The sequence below is a fragment of the Artibeus jamaicensis genome, unplaced genomic scaffold (genome assembly GCF_021234435.1).
Source record: "Artibeus jamaicensis isolate MK-2021 breed Jamaican fruit bat unplaced genomic scaffold, CSHL_Jam_final contig_415, whole genome shotgun sequence".
NCBI classification, from domain to species: Eukaryota; Metazoa; Chordata; class Mammalia; order Chiroptera; family Phyllostomidae; genus Artibeus; species Artibeus jamaicensis.
The window spans coordinates 22420620-22438489 of record NW_026521823.1 but is presented as its reverse complement, the minus strand read 5'-3'; the positions used below and the strand labels follow the sequence as shown (position 1 = coordinate 22438489).

Sequence of the window (17870 nt, the reverse complement as noted above, 5' to 3'; positions counted from 1 at the left end):
GCACAAGTCAATGCCCTTGTTGAGGTTTAGACAAGTAGCAGCCATTTGGGGGCTGCTTTGGCTTTTTGTTGCTGTTGTTGGTTTGTTTGTTTGCTGGTTTGTTTGTTTGTCTGGCAAGCATAGGTGTGGAAGCATTTGGGTTTGCAATGGCAGAGTGAAGAGAACTGCCAGGGTCCCTCTACTTCCTTCCTGGATGCCAAATATGGGGTACCGTTTGTTGGCATGGGTTTTAGCCAGCACAGTATGGTTCTGCATCTGGCAGTTGTTGGACACATTTTAATCCTGCAGATGGCTTTCTGGCCATTTCTAGAAGCGATGTCGGTCCCCTTGCTGGCCTAGTTCTAAGTATGGCATTAGGTATTATTCCTGGGGACTCTCTCCCCAACTGCTGTAAAGCCTTTTCATGCCTCATTATAAATCTTTTGCTACTGTTCTCTATGGCTCTGTTCTCTGACTGAACCCTGGTTAATACATGAATCAAAAGTCTTCTGATTTTTTAAATCTTTAAAATGTTCATGTTGGCATCCCAATTATTCTATTTCTGAAACTCCAGACCATGAAAATAATCCTTAAGCAGTATACGATTTATAACAAAAATATTCATTAATATGTAATAAAAGATTGAAAGTGAATAGTCAACAATGGGATTAACGTTTAGAACATCCATTCAGTAAGGGGTAGAAATGCTGCTAATAACAACGTGAGTTTTGCTCTTTTGTCTCTAGGGCCTGTTTATACTCCACTTTTCAGAAAACACCCTCCCAGGACAATACCCCACACCGAGGGTTCCTCTCCTTTGGTCTAATTACTGTGGTTCCTCCTTGATCTTCAAATATTTATTGAGTGCCCATCTAGACTATGGATGTAGAGCAGCAAACAACACATCCACGAACTCATGAAGCTTAAGTTCCAGTGGGGCAAACAGCCAACAGACAATCAAAAAAGTCAAACATACAGTAACCATATGAAGATAAGGGAGGAAGAAAGCAGAGCAGGGAAGGGGATGGAGAGTAGCGTGTGTGACAGTTGCTACCGTGAGCGTGTTGGAAGGGGGAGTCTCCCTGAGCGGAAGACACCTGAGCAAAGACTAAAAGGTGTGAGTGACGACGGAGCCAATTCAGTAGGTTTGTGATGGGAGAGTACTCCAGGCAGGGACCAGCAAGAGGAGAGGACCTGAGGCGGGACGGTTCTTGGAGCATCCAATGTGGCTAGGGTTTTATTACAAGAATGAAAATCAATGCAGGGTTGAGCAGAGGAATGATACTCTCTGAAATGCTTGTAAAACCACCCTCCTCGCTCCCTACTGCCTAGAACAGGTGATAGGAGTGGCAGAGTGGAGCGCCCCCCGCCCCAGGCTATGGCAGTCAGCCCAGTGAGAGAAGGCGGGCTATAGTCCGGGCGCCCTCTTTAAGAAAGAAACACAAAAGCGTGACATAGATACAGACATGACCACACCTTTAGAACAAAAAATGAACCATGGTTTTAAAATCTCAAAAATCAGACAAATATTGCAAACATCGCAAAAATCCAGAAAAATTACACAGTGCTTTTAGTAATCAATTGACTGATTCCTGTTTAATATATCTGTATCTATATAATTATTTTTACATTTTGGGCTGCATATTCTGATCACTTCTTATATATGACAACAAATTTGTAATATTACCACCTTGACCAAAAAATAGATTAAGTCTTTCCTCTAGAACTCATAATGAAAAAATTTTTAATTTCTGATAATTTAGAAAACTGTATTTTTCACCTCTCCTTGGTAATGTCATGTAAATTTTTAGAAAAATATAGTTTTCCTAAAGTTCAGGAAAACCTCAGTCAAGTTTTCTTACTCTGTAAGATTTGGAGAAACATGAATTTTAAGTTGTCTTAGATTCTCCATCACAGTCAGTACAATTAATTCTTCATGTCAGCAAGAAATTTAAATATTATCTCAATGTGTTCATACAGCTTGTTCTTCATTAATTACATTATTAAATAATGTCAGTGTCAATTCATGACCTGTTTTGGAAATTTATCCTTTCTTCTTAATGAAAGGATATACAATTTTTACATAATATGTATTTTTCTATAATTTACTTTTTAATGGCAAAACAATTTCTATGTATCACATTTTCTGTAACATTTTTGTTCTATATTCTATTATTTGGGGGGCAACTTTTTAAAAGTATTTTATTTAGTTAGTTTTAGAGAGAGGGGAAGAGAGGGAGAAGGAGAGGGAGAGAGACATCAATGTGTGTTGCCTTGCATGTGTCCCCTTCTGGGAACCTGGCCAGCAACCCAGGCATGTGCCCTGTCTGGGAATTGAACCAGTGACCCTTTAGTTCACGGGCTGGTGCTCAATCCACTGAGCCACACAAGCCAGGTATATTCTATTATTTTTACCTGAATTTTATCTCAGTTCTATAATAAGTACATAATGACGTTCCATAGAAGTCAAGCCTGGTGAAGAAAGACATGAGGAGGGAAATGTGTGGATTGTCATGAAACTAACGGGAATAATCAATTGTAGGTCCCAGAGTTGGCGTAGAGGAAGTGAGCTGGAAAGCTAAGAGGGTCTCAGTTTCCTTTCGGTGACAGCTCCTTTAGGGAACCTCCTGTGTTTCCCCGAAGCTGGGTTTGGTATCTATTCCTCCCTTAGCACCCAGACTGCACCGCAGTAATGCAGGTTACACTATACTGAAATTGCCCCTCACTGGCAAGACATTTTACTTTTGATAATATGCTACTTGAAGGTGGGGCAATGTCCCTTTTGTTTACTCTGGTGCCCTAGTATAGTCAGCATGTAATAAATACACTCATTTCATTAATAGATTAAAGTATGCTCTTTTGAAATTGTTTTTGGAAAATTGCTATGATGGGATAAGAATGATAAAGGAGTAGACTTCAGCCCTGGCTGGTGTGGCTCAGTAGATTGAGCGCAGGCCTGCAAACCCAAATGTTGCCAGTTTGATTCCCAGTCAGGGCATGTGCCTGGATTACAGGCCAGGCCTCCAGTAGGGGGGTGGTGTGAGAGGCAACCACACATTGATATTTTTCTTCCTGTCTTTCTCCTTCCCTCCTCCTCTCTCTAAAAATAAATAAAATCTTTAAAAAAATCTACTCCTTTATTTGAAGGAGTAGACTTCAAATATCATGCACTACAGAATGATGATCACTGTTGATGGGTGTGGATGATGGAGTACATGAGAGCTTTAATTTTCTCCCTACTCTCATGTATATTTGAAACTTTTAATAATATAAAGGAAAAAAGTTATGCAAAATTAATACCAACTATATTAAGAACACTCTGTGTGGGAAAAAAACATAGGAAAGAAATACCTTAAAAGTTTGAGGCTGTTATTAGAGATAATTTGAGTATTCTTTTTCCTGTGGTGGTAGAATTCTGAGATTACTTATGTTTTGACGGAACCTCTGACTATAATGAGATGCACTACCTGTGACTGAGATACATTATTTGGCAAAAGTAAAGGAGTTTGGCGTGCTAATCAAAGTGCCTCATCAGCTGACTTTGATGTCATCACAGGGGAGATAACCCCGGGTGAGTCTGACCTACCTAAGTGAACCCTTTGAAAAAAGGCCCGGACCCTTCCTGAAAGGGGAGCCTCCCATGACCTGAAGAAGCCGGCCACCACGAGTTCTACAGCTGCAGGAAATGAGCTCTGCCAGCAAGCACTGGGGCTGGGGACCAGACCCTGAGACCAGCCTCAGTTGAGCCCACAGACGTGACCAAGTCTCCGAGGGCAGCCTCCAAGAACAGGACCCAGAAAAGACACGCCCACACTCCTGACCCATCAGACAGTGAGACCGTAAGTACATCCTCTTTTAAGCCACTAAGCCTGTGATCATTTCTCATGCATCAGTAGCAAGTTAATACATTTCCTTTTCAGTTTTCTGGATTTTGTAGATGTTCTGTAATAAATATGTATCTTTTGTAACAGAGATAAAAATATATAACAAAAATAAAAGAAAATTACTGTAGATTTAATTCAGGACAACTGCCATATTTTGCAGAGGAGTGAGCTGACATCATTTTTCTTAATGTTGTCAACAAAGCTACATTAAATAGGAGGGAATCTTCTTTTGTACTTTGATGCTTGGGCTCCAATCCAAAGTTACCCAGCTCAAGGACAAAAGCTAATATGTTCTTTATAATCAAACTGGTTAGTTTTGAAAACAAATGCACTGAAAGATAAACCTTTGCATAAATCACTCTTCCCTTGCAGTACTAAGCTTCCATGAAACCATCCTGAACAAACAGATTTTAATTTCAGGTTAGACACCAACACTCAACAGGCAACCCCGCTGACTAATGATGATAAAACTGAGTGGAAAGGGAAGCCATTCATGAAAGGAACAATGTAACAATCAATCAAGCTTACAGCTGACAATATTCAAATACTGAACAGTACTTGACTCTCTAGCACCACTCGATGGAAGCCTGCTGAGCTGCTAAACACTTTAAAATTAATATCAAAATTGTCAGTGCCAAAGTTCAAAGTGACAGTTAGGATGAGGACTCAAAGATATAATGTGGTATTTACTGATCACCTACAATGAGTTGGCTTCTCTGTGTTGCATGCTTGGCTTAAATCCTAATATAGAAACACAAATAGTTTTTTCTCCAACACCCATCTGTGTTCTGCACCTGCCACACAGACAAACTAAATGGAGATCAGATAGAAAATAACCGCCCTGCATCTTTTAAGTCCATGCTAGTGACTTTGTGATTCTTTCTGCCATTTGCAATTGGCTTTATTTAACCTTTTTGCAATTGGCATTATGTATTATTTCATTATTCCCTGGATCCAAATTTATATCGGTCACCATCAGAGGTCCAGGGCCCCATATCAGTCCCCATTCCCTCGATGCTAATCCCCATTAGCTTTGTGAGAAACCAACAAACCCTCCAGTCACTTCCCACACCCCATTCAGATTTATTTTTTCCATGGCACTAATCACTATCTGACATAGCATGCACTTCAATTATTAATTGGTCTTCTTCCTTCAGTACTTTTGTTTCACAGTGGCAAAATTTTTTGTTTGTTTAGTTACTAATAAATTAGCACTGTATAGTGTCTGACACACAGTAGGCAATCAATGAAAATTGTTGACAGAACGAATAGTATTTGTTTTAAACATTAGTTAGAAGAATTCCAGGGGATTCCACTAAGCTCTTCTTATAATAACCCTCAGTCCACATATCAGGAAGTCAACAAGGGCATTGTGGGGTTGCTGGGAGTTTCCTTTTCAATAATAAAATCAGGAACAGAGTAAAGAAACAGAGATGAGTCCAGGTGCCACTGAGATAGTGACAGGCTCAAGACCACACATATCACCTGGCCCCCACAGCCCTGACTCTGGCTGATGGGGCACAATTAATCATCACCAATTACTAGGGAAATACAAATCAAAACCTCAGTGATATATCATGTCAAAACTTTTAGAGTGGCTACCAGAAAAAAAAAAAAGATAACAAGTGTTGGCAAGGATGTGGGAAAATTGGATCGCTTGTGCACTATTGGTGGGAATGTAAAATGGTTCAGCAGCTATGAAACACATTATGGAATTCTAAACACATTATGGTGTTCTGAACCTGCCCCCACCCCACTCCCAGGAACTAGTGTTAGCCCAGAGCAGCTGTCATTCTGCACCTGAAAGTTCTGGGCTTTTCCTCTGTTCAAAGCATAGTCGACCTGAGAACTGAAGGTCCCTTAGCAGAAGACTAGAAGAAATATGAACTTATGATATTATCACAAAATTTCTCTGCAAGGCTACATAGCTTTCCTTTTAGTGTCTGGAATTGAAGTTTAGAAACTCAGTAAAAGACCAACACTTTGTTGTGGGATAGTTTAAGTTGGGGTAGTTCAACTGCCATACCTGGAGTTTTTGTCTTTTGGTTGGTGCTGGTATTGTTTTACAAATCAAAAGTTCCCTTGGTGAACTGTGCATACAGTCTATGACTGACTAGCAAATATCGAAGATCTCCCGGGGTTGGAGATCCACATTTTGGGATCCACACTGACTTGCCCTCTCCTGACCCCCACACCTGCCCAAACACCAGTGGCCTTCATTTTCTACACGCTGTTACACGGCTTCTGTCACTCTGGTATTCCAGTATGCCAGTGAAAGCAGAAAGCTCATTTCAACTGAGTCTTCTCTCTATAGAGGAGAGTTGAAATGCACAAAATCTTCTTCTACAAAGACTCTCTAAAAGGCTGAGACTCTCCTCACCAATAATTTTTTCAATGCACAACTCAGCGAAGGCCTTGGGCCACAGGGAATGGATTGCAAACCAGAAACTCACTCCCACTTCCCTACATTTTTTCATCTTTTAATATCTTCCTCTATGTTATACCAGAAATGTCTAGGCCGCTGTTGAGTCCTGGTTTAGTCAGAAGTCTAAGAAAAGCAACTAAAATCACCCCCAGATGAATATAGAATTGCCTATAGGTACATGTACCTATAGTGACACATTCTTCTCCATCTATACCTCATCCCTCCATCCTTAGCCAACAATTCTCAGAATTCATTCCCACATGTACCAGCCAGATTTTTGCAAAATAAGTTCCCAAAATTTTGCAATTCTTTTGGGTTGACTCTGTAATAGGCCCTGGGGCATGCCTTCACTAAGGAAAGGGGTAGAGAGAATGGGGTAGACACAAGAGCATTTGAGGGTTTGGACACTGAGCAACCCCACTCCTCTCACATCTCCACCCTAGGTCAGGGCCTCTCCTCAGCATTTTAGGTTGGTCATAGTTGGAATTTTCACACAAGGGACTAGGAAATATTGTAACATGATGTAAGTACCTTGGAAGATAATCTTTGAGTGTGGATTCTGATGTCTCAGGGCTGTAGCTGCGAGAGATTACACATTCTTTTAGACCCATCTTGGAAAGTGACTGTTTTCAGTTGGCAACTTGACCTACTAAAAGTCAAGGACTGAATTTGTCATTTTCTCTTGATAAACTGTCCACTGTTACACTCCCCAGTCCTTGATTTCCTCATACCTTTCAACTATCTTTTTGCAACTATCACTTTGTCTCACAAAACCAGCCGTAAAGGGATTGTCATTCAAAGGGACAACAAGCGATGGATGATTTGATTGGCTGAGGTTTTTTTTTTCCACTAATTTCAGTAGCTGCTCAGTTTTAGTTACTGAACACCAACCTGACTTCCACTTTTCCTTACCCACTCTAAGGACAAGTAATAAATTTCAATTTCCCTCCTTTTTTCCCTGGAGGTTTCTTGTCTGCAACCTCTCCTGGTACAATATTCAGTAGTACTCAAGGATGCTAATAAAAGAAACTGACTCTGGCTAATTAAAGCACAAATGCAAATTTATTTAAATGATGTAGAATAGCTCACATATTCTCTTCAGAGGGCTGGGAAAGCAAACAGAAATTTTATACCTAGAAATACTTCCCCAAAGCAAACCACAGGACTTGTCAAGTAAAGAGAAGTTGGAACTCCTGCTAGGCAGACATGGCAGCACATTCAGATAATCTCAGTGACCAGATGGTTTCTGGATGTCATTAGTTACTGATTTACAGTCTAGAGAGCAGGTGGGGCTGATTGGTAAAGCCTAGAGCCCTAACTGCAAGGAGCTTAGGAAGGTGAGTATCTGGTAAGGCATCATAAAGGAGAATGTTTTCTGAACATAGAAAGTGGATGCTGGTACTTGGATGGACAAAAATGGCAAATGTCCATTATAGATGCTTTATGAGAAATGGCAGGGGCTGTGGCTACAGACAGATCCAGATTTGATTTGCGCACTTCCTTCACTTTCTAATTGACTTTGAACAAGTTAATCTCTCTGAACTTTACTTATTTCTTGTAAGCAAAATGGAAATGAAACCTCTTTTGCTGGAATTAAAAGTCAGGTGTGTGGACAAGCTGTTCAAAAATTGAAAGCTGTTACTTGAATAATCAATAGAAATATACACTATTTTGAGAGGACTCATCTTGGTAAAAATATTTTATTTTTAATGATGTACTCATATATTTATGCTTTTTCTCCCCAACTACCAAAATCACTTTAGATTAGTGGGCATGATACTATTTTTATTTCCCACAGCATTACACACACTCACACTAAATGAACTAACATCCAAGATCTCATAAGACCCAAGCAGACACAGCAATGCTTTATTCTATAGCAGTAAGTCAAAGAGTGTATAAGTACACAGAGTATATCGCACTCCAACTATACAGTGAGTTCCTAGGGAGCCTCCATGGACGACTGCAGAGTAACAGGTATGTTCTGCTGCATTACAAGGGACCCTAAAAGACCACTGAGCATGAGTGGTATCAAACAGGTCATCACTGTTAAGGGCAACTCAAATGAAAGTTTCAACTATCTGAACTAAGTCAATTCAAGGAGAATCAAATGATAGTACCTGGAAATATGATAGTAGCAAAAAGGTAATATATTGCTTGTTCAAGCCAAAGATATGCATCATGCAAATAAAACTAGCTTGAATTAAAACACAGTAAAATATTTTTTAAATAGATATAGTTTTTCTCTTATTTACTAAGAGTATGCAAGAATACTCCTACTAGGATAACTTTCTAAAGCATAAATCTAGTCATTTCACTGTCCTCAAATTTACCACTGATACTCAAAATAGACCCTAGACTATGAGGAATAAAAATTTTACATAAAAATAATGTAAATAAAAGCTGATTTAATTTTTTTGAATTTAGTGTTTTTTGAGAGAGAGAGGAGGGTGGGGTGGGGAGCAGGGAGAGAGAGAAAGAGAGAGGGAGAGAGAGAGAAAAACATTGATTTGCTGTTCCACATATTGATACATTCATTGGTTGATTCTTGTGTATGCCCTGACTGGAGATAGAACCCCCAACCTTGGCATACAGGGGTGACACTCTAACCAACTGAGCCCAGTACTAGAGAATGAAGTTTTTTTCCACTGGCTCTATCAAATATTAATGATTCTATAATGACTTATCCAAATAAAAAAGGCAATGTGGACTCCCACTTCTCCTTGCACTGTCTAGCCTTGGCAAGTCATTTGGCCTCTCTAAATTCAGTTTTAATACTGCAAAATAAAGAAACTGGACAAGATTTTTTCCAGCTCTGAAAGACTGTCAACTCTATTTGGCCCCAGTCCACTTGCTTGTGCTCCACCCCCACCTAAAATGGGCCCTACTTCCATTTGGCTTGCTTGACCAAGGTAATCAGCCAAAGGAGATAAAACACAAATTGTAAAACTGCCAATTCTGAGATACACAAGCAAAAAAATAATTTAGTTACTCAGCATTCCCATAATGCTTTATTATATTTTCCAATAGGGTTTAGACATGGACCAACACAACGTTGTAGTCACAAGCTATGAAAAAAGACCTGGAGATGAAGAAAATTGTCATTGACAAAATTTGTTGAACCATTCAAAAGCAAAGAAAATAAGATTTTAAAATTGTGAATGATCCCATATGAGACTGGGTATCCTCATACATTGTTGGTCGGTACAGGTGTATAACATAATGCTCAGATGGAAGAAGGGTACCACAGTCTCACAATCTGGATTGGACCCTGCTTCTTGGGTCTGCATCCCAGCTCTGTCCCACTTGCCCCAGCTCACCTGGAGTCCAGATGATGACACCTACTCTCCACCTGACAATCAGGACCACTATTCTGAACTCCCCAGCCATCCCTCCTTCTTACAATTAGATAATTCATTCAGTCTTCCCTGAGCATTTGTTACGTAAATCAGTGTTTCACATAGCCCCCAAATATTTAAATCCTCCCTCCCCTTCATCTCCTCTCTGGCTTCCACGATCTCCCTTGCTTGGCCCCAGTCACCCTGGTGGTCTATTCCCCTTCATGTGATAGAGACCTCAGAGAATCCTCCCCTCCCTCCCTCCTCTTCTGTGGACAATCCCCACCCCTTGTGTGTCTGTACAGTTCCAACTCTGTCTCTGCCTGCTGTCCTAGCCCCAATTTCCCCTCATAACTCAGCCTGTTCCTAACCCTGAGCCTTCAGTTTGCACGTATGGGACTCGCTTGAGCTCTGCTCTGGTGTTCCCCAGATACGCCTCCCTCTCGTCATTCAAATTTCAACCAGATGGTCACTAGGTTCAGAGCAGGGATCACTTTGTTAGGTACATAAGTGAATATCTATGTTGTATACCTGAAGCTAAAATAATATTGCTTATTAACTATGCATTTTTTTATTTATTCTTTGAAAGAATATACTGGGAAAATTTTTTTCAACCACATTAGAGGTGACAACATCGAACAGTGAGTGACTGAACCTTACTTTTTGGTAAGGAAGTAAAATTTCAACTTTCAGAATAAAACAAATAGTAATAACTCATTAAAAATGACATCTCTGAAAATTAGCGATTAAGTTTTTCAGTGAAAGTATAATGGAATCATACTTTACTCAAGAAATATTGAATGCCTGATATGTCCTGGGGATAGACAGATGAAAGAGATGTATTTGGAGCTCAGGAAGCATGCTGTCCACAAAGAGAGAGAGACGTACAAACATCCAAATCTTAACGGCATGGTCGCCATAACAGAGACATGACTTAGGCAGAAGAAAATGCAAAGCAAGGGATGGGTCTGCAGAGAAGGTAACATCTGAGCTGGATCTGAAAAGGGGAGTTAAAGTTTCCTATTATGAAGATCAAGAAATAGAATAGCATTTGTAAAATTGTGGGAGACATAATATAGTAGTAATAATAACATAATACATAATATACCAGGAATTATGTTAATCACTTATATGCATTGTGATTTTATTGATACATAAACTAAATGATGTAGGAACAATTTTTACAAATGAGGAAAAAGTGAGGCTATAGTGGTTACAAATTATGTCCAATTTCACCTAGCAGGTGAGTGAAGCTGGGATTTACCTCAGTGACCCCCTTGATTCTCTGACTCCAAAATCTGAGAGCTAGGTAACACTACCCACTCTTCCAGAATTGAGCCAGCTCTGGTGTCCCAAGCAACCCAGCATATATGGTCACCAGTTACTCACCACCCCCTGAGAGTGGACACCAACACATCCCTTCTACTTTTGTGACCCTACCAATTTCATGACAACTTCTCTATGTCCCCAGCTGTTCTTTGAGTTTACTTAATCTTTGTTTCTCTCTGCTACTACTTCTTCTCTCTTCTCTGTATCTCATCATCCTGTTCCCCAAGAAAGCATCTCCTTGTGTTCAAGAACTATCTATAGTCACCAATTCTTGGTTTGGGGTGTCTAACATCCAACTTCTGTTAACACTTCAATCTCCTTTTTGGGGAATCTCTCACTATGTACAGATGTAGGGCTGTAACCCTCCTCCAATATGGTAGCCAAGGAGCCATGCTCTCTCTTCCTTCACAGCCTGGCTGTGGGGAAACTTGTCATTTGGCCTAGGCCCGTCAGACAAGCTAGGGACAGCAGCAGAACACGCCCATCCAGGAGCGGCAGCGGCAGCAGCGGTGGCAGCAGGCTGAATGCACTGTTCTTCCTGTACAATATGTGTTGTGCTTCCCACCGCAGAGCTCTTCTGAGCACCTTGCTTTCTGCCTTTTTTGTGAGCCAGGTCCTCCAGGCCCCTGCAGGTGTGTGTACCACAGACATCCTTCCAGTGACTATCTCATTGAGGTTAAATTAGCCAGAGTAACTTTCTGTCACTGGTGAACAGGAGGAACCTGAACAGGACTAGACATCATGTAGTTTTGGCTGTCTCATCTGAGCTGCCTTTGGCTATGGCCCCTGTCCATAATTCAGTCCCCTGACACCAGAGTGGCAGATCCACAAAACCAAAAGCATGGCAGCTTCTGTCAAAGCAGCCCCAGTGTCCTCTGTGTTTAGGAGGGAGTTGGGAGCCTTGACTTGGACCCTCATGGACGCTGAATCAATGCTTCTCTGGAAGAGATAGTGTTCTGTTTATATGCAGAGAGAATTGAGTAAGTGACCAGCAGAAGGTTGTTGAAGATACATGAGAAAGTATTCTAAGTCATGAAATCCAAAGACCTACAACCAAGATTGCTCTGTCCAGCAAAGCTTTCATTTAGAATGGAAGGACAGATAAGGTGCTTCTCAGATAAGATCATATTCAAGGAGTTCATCATCACCAAGCCCTTATTATATGAAATGTTAAAGGGACTTATCTAAGAAAAAGAAGATAAAAATATGAACAGTGAAAGGACAGCAAACTCACAGTTATTAAGAACCACACCTAAAACAAAAGCAAACTAAGAGGACAGCTAGATCAGGAGCAGAACCATAGAAATGAAGATCACATGGAGGGTTAGCAACAGGGGAGTGGAAGAAGTAGAAGGGGGGAGAAGGTACAGAAAATAAGTAGCATAGATGGTAGGTAGACAATAGACAGGGGGGAGGGCAAGAATAGTAGGAGAAATATAGAATCTAAAGAACTTAAGACACGTGGTCATAAACTAAAGGGGGGAAATAGTGGGGGAGGGCGTGTGCAGGGTGGAGGGGAATGAAAGGGGGAAATAGAACAACTGTAATGGCATAATCAATAAAATATATATTTAAAAAAAAAGAAGAGACAGGAAAGGAGCAAGGCGTCTGGGGAAATGGGAGTGAGATAGAAGAATTGGTCTCAGGACACTCAGGAGCCTCCTCGCCCCGCACCCTACTCCTGAGATTGCAGACATATGTGTATTTATTAAGTGGAAGGAACTTGAAGGATTTATGGTAAATAGAGTCTTTCCTCTGTGGGGTAAGAGCCAAGGTAATCTGCTGACAGTTGGTATCAGGAGTTGGGAGTTGCGGGGATAATTTGAAGAGAGAGATGAAGACTTGGAAAAGCCACAAAGAGAACAGGAAGGGGAACTGGCCAAAGGACCATTAAGCTGCACTGAGGCAACTATTTCTTTTTGTTTTCACTATAAGAGCATTAAGCTACACTATACATCTTTTTTGAACAAGGACACCAAAAAAGGATAACACGAGCTTTCCCTGAAACTTTTTCAGTGTAAAACCAGGGACTTGGCAAAAATCTAACAAATTTAACAAAGCAGAAAAACCTTTTAACCTAGCTTCTCAATTTTGCAATTTTGGACTTTCCAAAGTAAGTTCCCTTGCTGGCCCAGAAGGCAATAACGATTTGACTAGAAAAGGAAGTTCAAGATGATAGAATTTTGTTCTTAAGGAATCTGGATTCTGTCTGATTTAGTTGTTTTTCAAATTAAGAAGTTGGTGCATTTTGTATACAAAAGCATAAAAGAAAATTTAGGAAAAGAAAGATTTTTAAAACTTTACAGAAATATTTAGTGATACCTATATTGACAAACTTACTCAAAGTGGTCTTTGTTATCATAGGTGAAAAATGTAACCACCAAAATACTACTTGCTGAAATGCAGACAGACAAAGAAAAGCTCATCTCTGAGTGTAATAACCTCGACTTCTGGGTGTGATTACATTTGATGATTCGTCGTGCTGAATTAAATCCTGAAGTGGCCTTCCTACTGCTGCCAGTCCTGGGGAGCAATGGAACTGATACATAAATTACAGACTTCATTCCAGATTGCTGGTTAGATTCACGAAGTCAAGATGTGCTTCTGGCATGTTATAAGTAAAAGAACAATCACTCTGCCTCAGTTAGCCTGTCGTAAAAGAAGACAGCATCTGGACAAAATTCAACATGCAATTTTAGCTTTTGTAACATTTTGAATAAAAATAGTTGGCTGAAGGACTACCTATTGAAATTATGGAAAGCTGGTGATTACAAATAAGCATCCTGGCTGGTCATTAAAGTGGCAGTAAAAATCATCCAAAATATGAAGAGCTTGGATAGGATTCCAGAAGTAGTTTTCCCTTAAATTGGCGGGTACAGACAAAAGCAGTTTGTTCTTCAAAGAATGAGTAAAAAACATAATGTGCTTACGGATGGAGGCCGCACAGACATGGGTTAATTTATGTAACACTTCAGAGGTTACATAAATTCAAAATGCAACAGAGAGCAGGCAAAACAGAGATCAAAATTCTCATTATTTTCTGTTCTTCTCAAACATAAAAGCATTGCATTCCTAAAGGACTCCTCCCAGCAGGCACAGTAAAGAAACACAATAACAAATTCTCTTTCTGAAACATAACATGATCCAAAACACCACTAGAGGACAGTCGAAACCCTGGGGATGTGGCAAGGCGAGTCCTAAGATAAGACCTTTAAACTGAAAGCATTTGGCTGTTTGGCAGAGAGGGGTGGAGGGAAGAGAGAATCTCTTTGATCTCATTAAGGTAACGCTAATGAGAAACAGCAGTGGGAGCCTGAGAGTATTTTCACTGGCACACGTTTTAATGACAATGGGATACCAATGCGAGTCAGCCCATTGCTGTGGGGACACCAGTTGGAGGACAGTGACTCAGCACATATGATGCAGTGAGGTCAGTCCTCCAGTACACTCATTGAACACTGCCTCCAAATCAGCAAAAGATCAAGGGTAATGCACCCAAACACAAATAAATCACTGCTGTCGGTTCTGGGAAACATCGACGGGCAGCTGTCTGGGTAGGTCATTTGCTGTCTGTGTGTGTGTGTTTAATGGAAATGATGTCTTTTTAGATTCTGAAGTCAGAGTGGTTGCATTTAAAAAATCCTCATGGCTCTATTTAACCCATGTTATTGTGGGAGGTGAGGAAGAAATGATTCACGTGATTATTAAGATGATTGTAAAAAGTGCAGATAAAATGGTGACAGGCACTGGAGCACTCAGCTCTTATTCTTTAAAAATCTTTCCAAAAAGAGAATTGGGCCAGGAATAGGAAGGCCATGAGCAAGAGTTGCAAGGGTTATGTAGCACACAAGATTTCAAAACTAAAAAGTATTTTAAGGGCCTCAGCATATACTATTTCCCATTATTCCTAGCCTATAATTTTTCAAAGACATTTTAGAATAGAACAATCTGTACACCATACAAGATGCTACATGCAAGAAGGATTTCCACATAAGCTACTGCTGACTTGCCTGTGGAATGTGGTTATAGGTAGGTATAGTTTACAAATATTCCAAGTAACTAAGAATCGTTAGCAATTCTAGGCATAATGGGATGAATCAGGGGAGAAGTCAGGGCCAGTCCATTTTGATCTCTTTATTTTCATTTTTATTTTTATTTTTTATTTTTAGAGAGAAGAGAAGGGAAAGAGAAGGAGAGAGAGAGAAACATCAATGTTTGGTTCCCTCTCACGTGACCCCTACTGGGGACCTGGCCCACAACCCAGGCACGTGCCCTGACTGGGAATAGAATGGGTAACCCTTTGGTTCACAGCCCATGCTCAATCCACTGAGCTACACCAGCCAGGGCCCATTTTGATCTCTTGAAGCAGAGTTCTGCCAGTCAGTGTGGGGATTTCCACGGAGAGCACACTGGCTCCTTGGAGGAAAAGACTTTGGGCTCACCAAGCCGACACAATGGGAAATAACCACATCTGTGTTCCCTCGGACTGCGATGACTCATCCTAATTTGTTAACAGTAGGAGGGAGAAAGCATGCTGCTTGGCCCAAGGCAGTTTCTTCAACCGTCTGTCTAAACTATAGCTGCACTTAATATATTGAACATATTTATTTATATTTTTGTAAGGAAATACTTATTTTTCATATGAATACCCAGAAAAGCAAATCATTTAGTCCAATATAATGTAACGTTTAATGGGACCTCTGAGCACATTTTATTCTAATCTCATTTCTAATGACCTACATGACCTTGGGGTTTGCCTTTCCTTTTCTTTCCATCGAAGAGAGTCGCATGGGAGCGGTAGAATCAGACATGCCTTAAATATTTGGCCACTTGGAATCATTAGAGCCATTCGCTTACTATAACAGACAGGAAAGCCTGATTTAGTAATTCCTAAGATTCCTGAGGAGGTCTTCATAAGCTACAATGGTTCTGAGCACCAAAAGGAAAAAAAATCAAACACTAGCTTTCAGGACATGCCATAAAATTAAAATTAGTCATAAGCAAGGGTAGAAGTTCCGACTCCAATGGGCCTGTAAGTTTAACATTTGGGGGGCTCAGTTAGAGTATGCAGGGGAATAGACTCTCTAGAGAATCCTTTCTGAAGCTTCCGTGATATTGCTAAAAAAGGTGGGCACCCCCATTGTTCCTAGTTGTATCTCTCAGGTGTGCCCAGCCATCTTATATTACCGTTCCTAAAAACAAGGTTGTATCTCAGGTATCCCTCAATTACAGCAGACTGTCTTGCACATTTGTAATTCAATAAATGTTGACTAGATGAATGAGACTGGAAGGAAGAAGGCAGCAAAGGATGCAGCTCACCCGACGTCCTTCCCTGCATAGTTTGCTTCTCAAGCAATTTAATCCTGCATCAGAAGCAAGACCCAGAGCATCCATGGATGGCGCTCCACTTTGCTCACAGGTGTCTGTGCTGCCTCAGCCACACCCTCTAGATGCACCAGCTGTTTGGCCTCCTTGCCAATGATTGTCGATGTTAAGGTTCTTGAACTGCTGGACAGTGTTAACTGATCTTCAATAGCATGTATTGACTGGGTTGTGTCTAGTACAGTGTGTCTCACATGGGAAGCACTCTATACAATAAGAAGGAACAAAAGAATGATTAGATAAAAAGACATTAAGGTCTGGTTTCTTAAATACAGAAATAATTTTCAAGGAACAAACCTGCCCGACTGCTTTTTAGTGAGGCCACTTTCTGCCTCTGAGCTGTTTCTGTCTCTTCTACCTTCATACCCAATAATGCCATCCGAGTGAGCTATTTAGCTCCCAGGATGATAGCTTTGTAATGGTGGGTGTTATAGGAAAGTGCTGAGCTCTTTGATCTCTTACCTGGTTTGTAGCTATGTTTCTACTTATTCTTTCCAGGCTCCATCTGCTCTTCTTCTCAACCTTCCTCCAGGTTATGGTGTTTATGAAATTGCTTGCACTTTATTAGTTTTAATGTGTACTCCACCAGAAGCACACATAGTACTCCCATACTAGGAGTGAATCCTGCCTGGGTGAAATGCTGACAGATAGGGGAATGAGCTGGTGTAACTAAAAGAGAAGAAAAATTATTAAACCTGATGCTAAAATAAACACTGAAATAAAATTCTGCCTGTTTGTTTTTTCACAGTTGGTACAAGATGTCCAAAAATAACGGGACCAATTATTTCAGAAAACAGCACCAAATTGGTCATGAAAAATAAGTGCGGGGGTTCTTGCATGCTAAATATGATTTTTTTCTTCCTTCCTCCCTTCTTTCTCTTTCCTTAATTTGTTTGTTCATTTTTTTCATAATTACATGTATAAGCATAGATAAAGACGTTTTCCTCCATCTGAAAATAGAAAAAATGAGAGAAACAGGAAGAGGTCAAACTGCCTTCAATGTATACTACACTGTTTTGCCACTGTTAATTGTTTTGCCATGATAAAAAGTTAATAGAGCAGCAAAGTCACAATCTGGTATATCAACTACGTATATTTTAAGATTCAATATACTATGTTATATTTAACTTAATTTCCATAACTCAGTCTATCAGAACATGATGATTTCCCAACTGTAAGAATCTCTGATAGCTTTGCACACACCCTCTAAGGCTGCCATGTGCATCCTTTAACATGCTAGTCAGAATCACTTGACTAACAGAAACAGAGACTCACAAGTGGCATCTGTGCTGGCAGCTAGGTAGTTGTTCATCAAACTAGTTTTTCTGTCTTCCCAAGTACACTGCTGGGTGACATGTCACAGCCACCTCTCCATTTAGATGTGGCCTGGTGACTGGGAGTTGGTCTATGAAACATTATAATGAACAGGACTGAATAGTAATAGTATACGAACAATGACGTATATATATGACTTCCAGACCTCACACACACAATTCTCATTTTCTTCCTCTTGTTCCACTGAGTGGAGACATC

At 40.4% G+C, this 17870-nt stretch overlaps 1 protein-coding gene across 1 annotated transcript in view; it reads right to left on the bottom strand.

Moving 5' to 3' along the window:
* Positions 1 to 16860, bottom strand: part of SCEL (sciellin) — a 155245-nt gene extending 138385 nt beyond the window's left edge. The window contains exon 1 of the mRNA XM_053665460.1: positions 16800 to 16860. The gene's annotated coding sequence lies outside the window, so the exon portion shown is untranslated. The remainder of the gene's footprint in view (positions 1 to 16799) is intronic.
* Positions 16861 to 17870: the final 1010 nt, after the last annotated feature.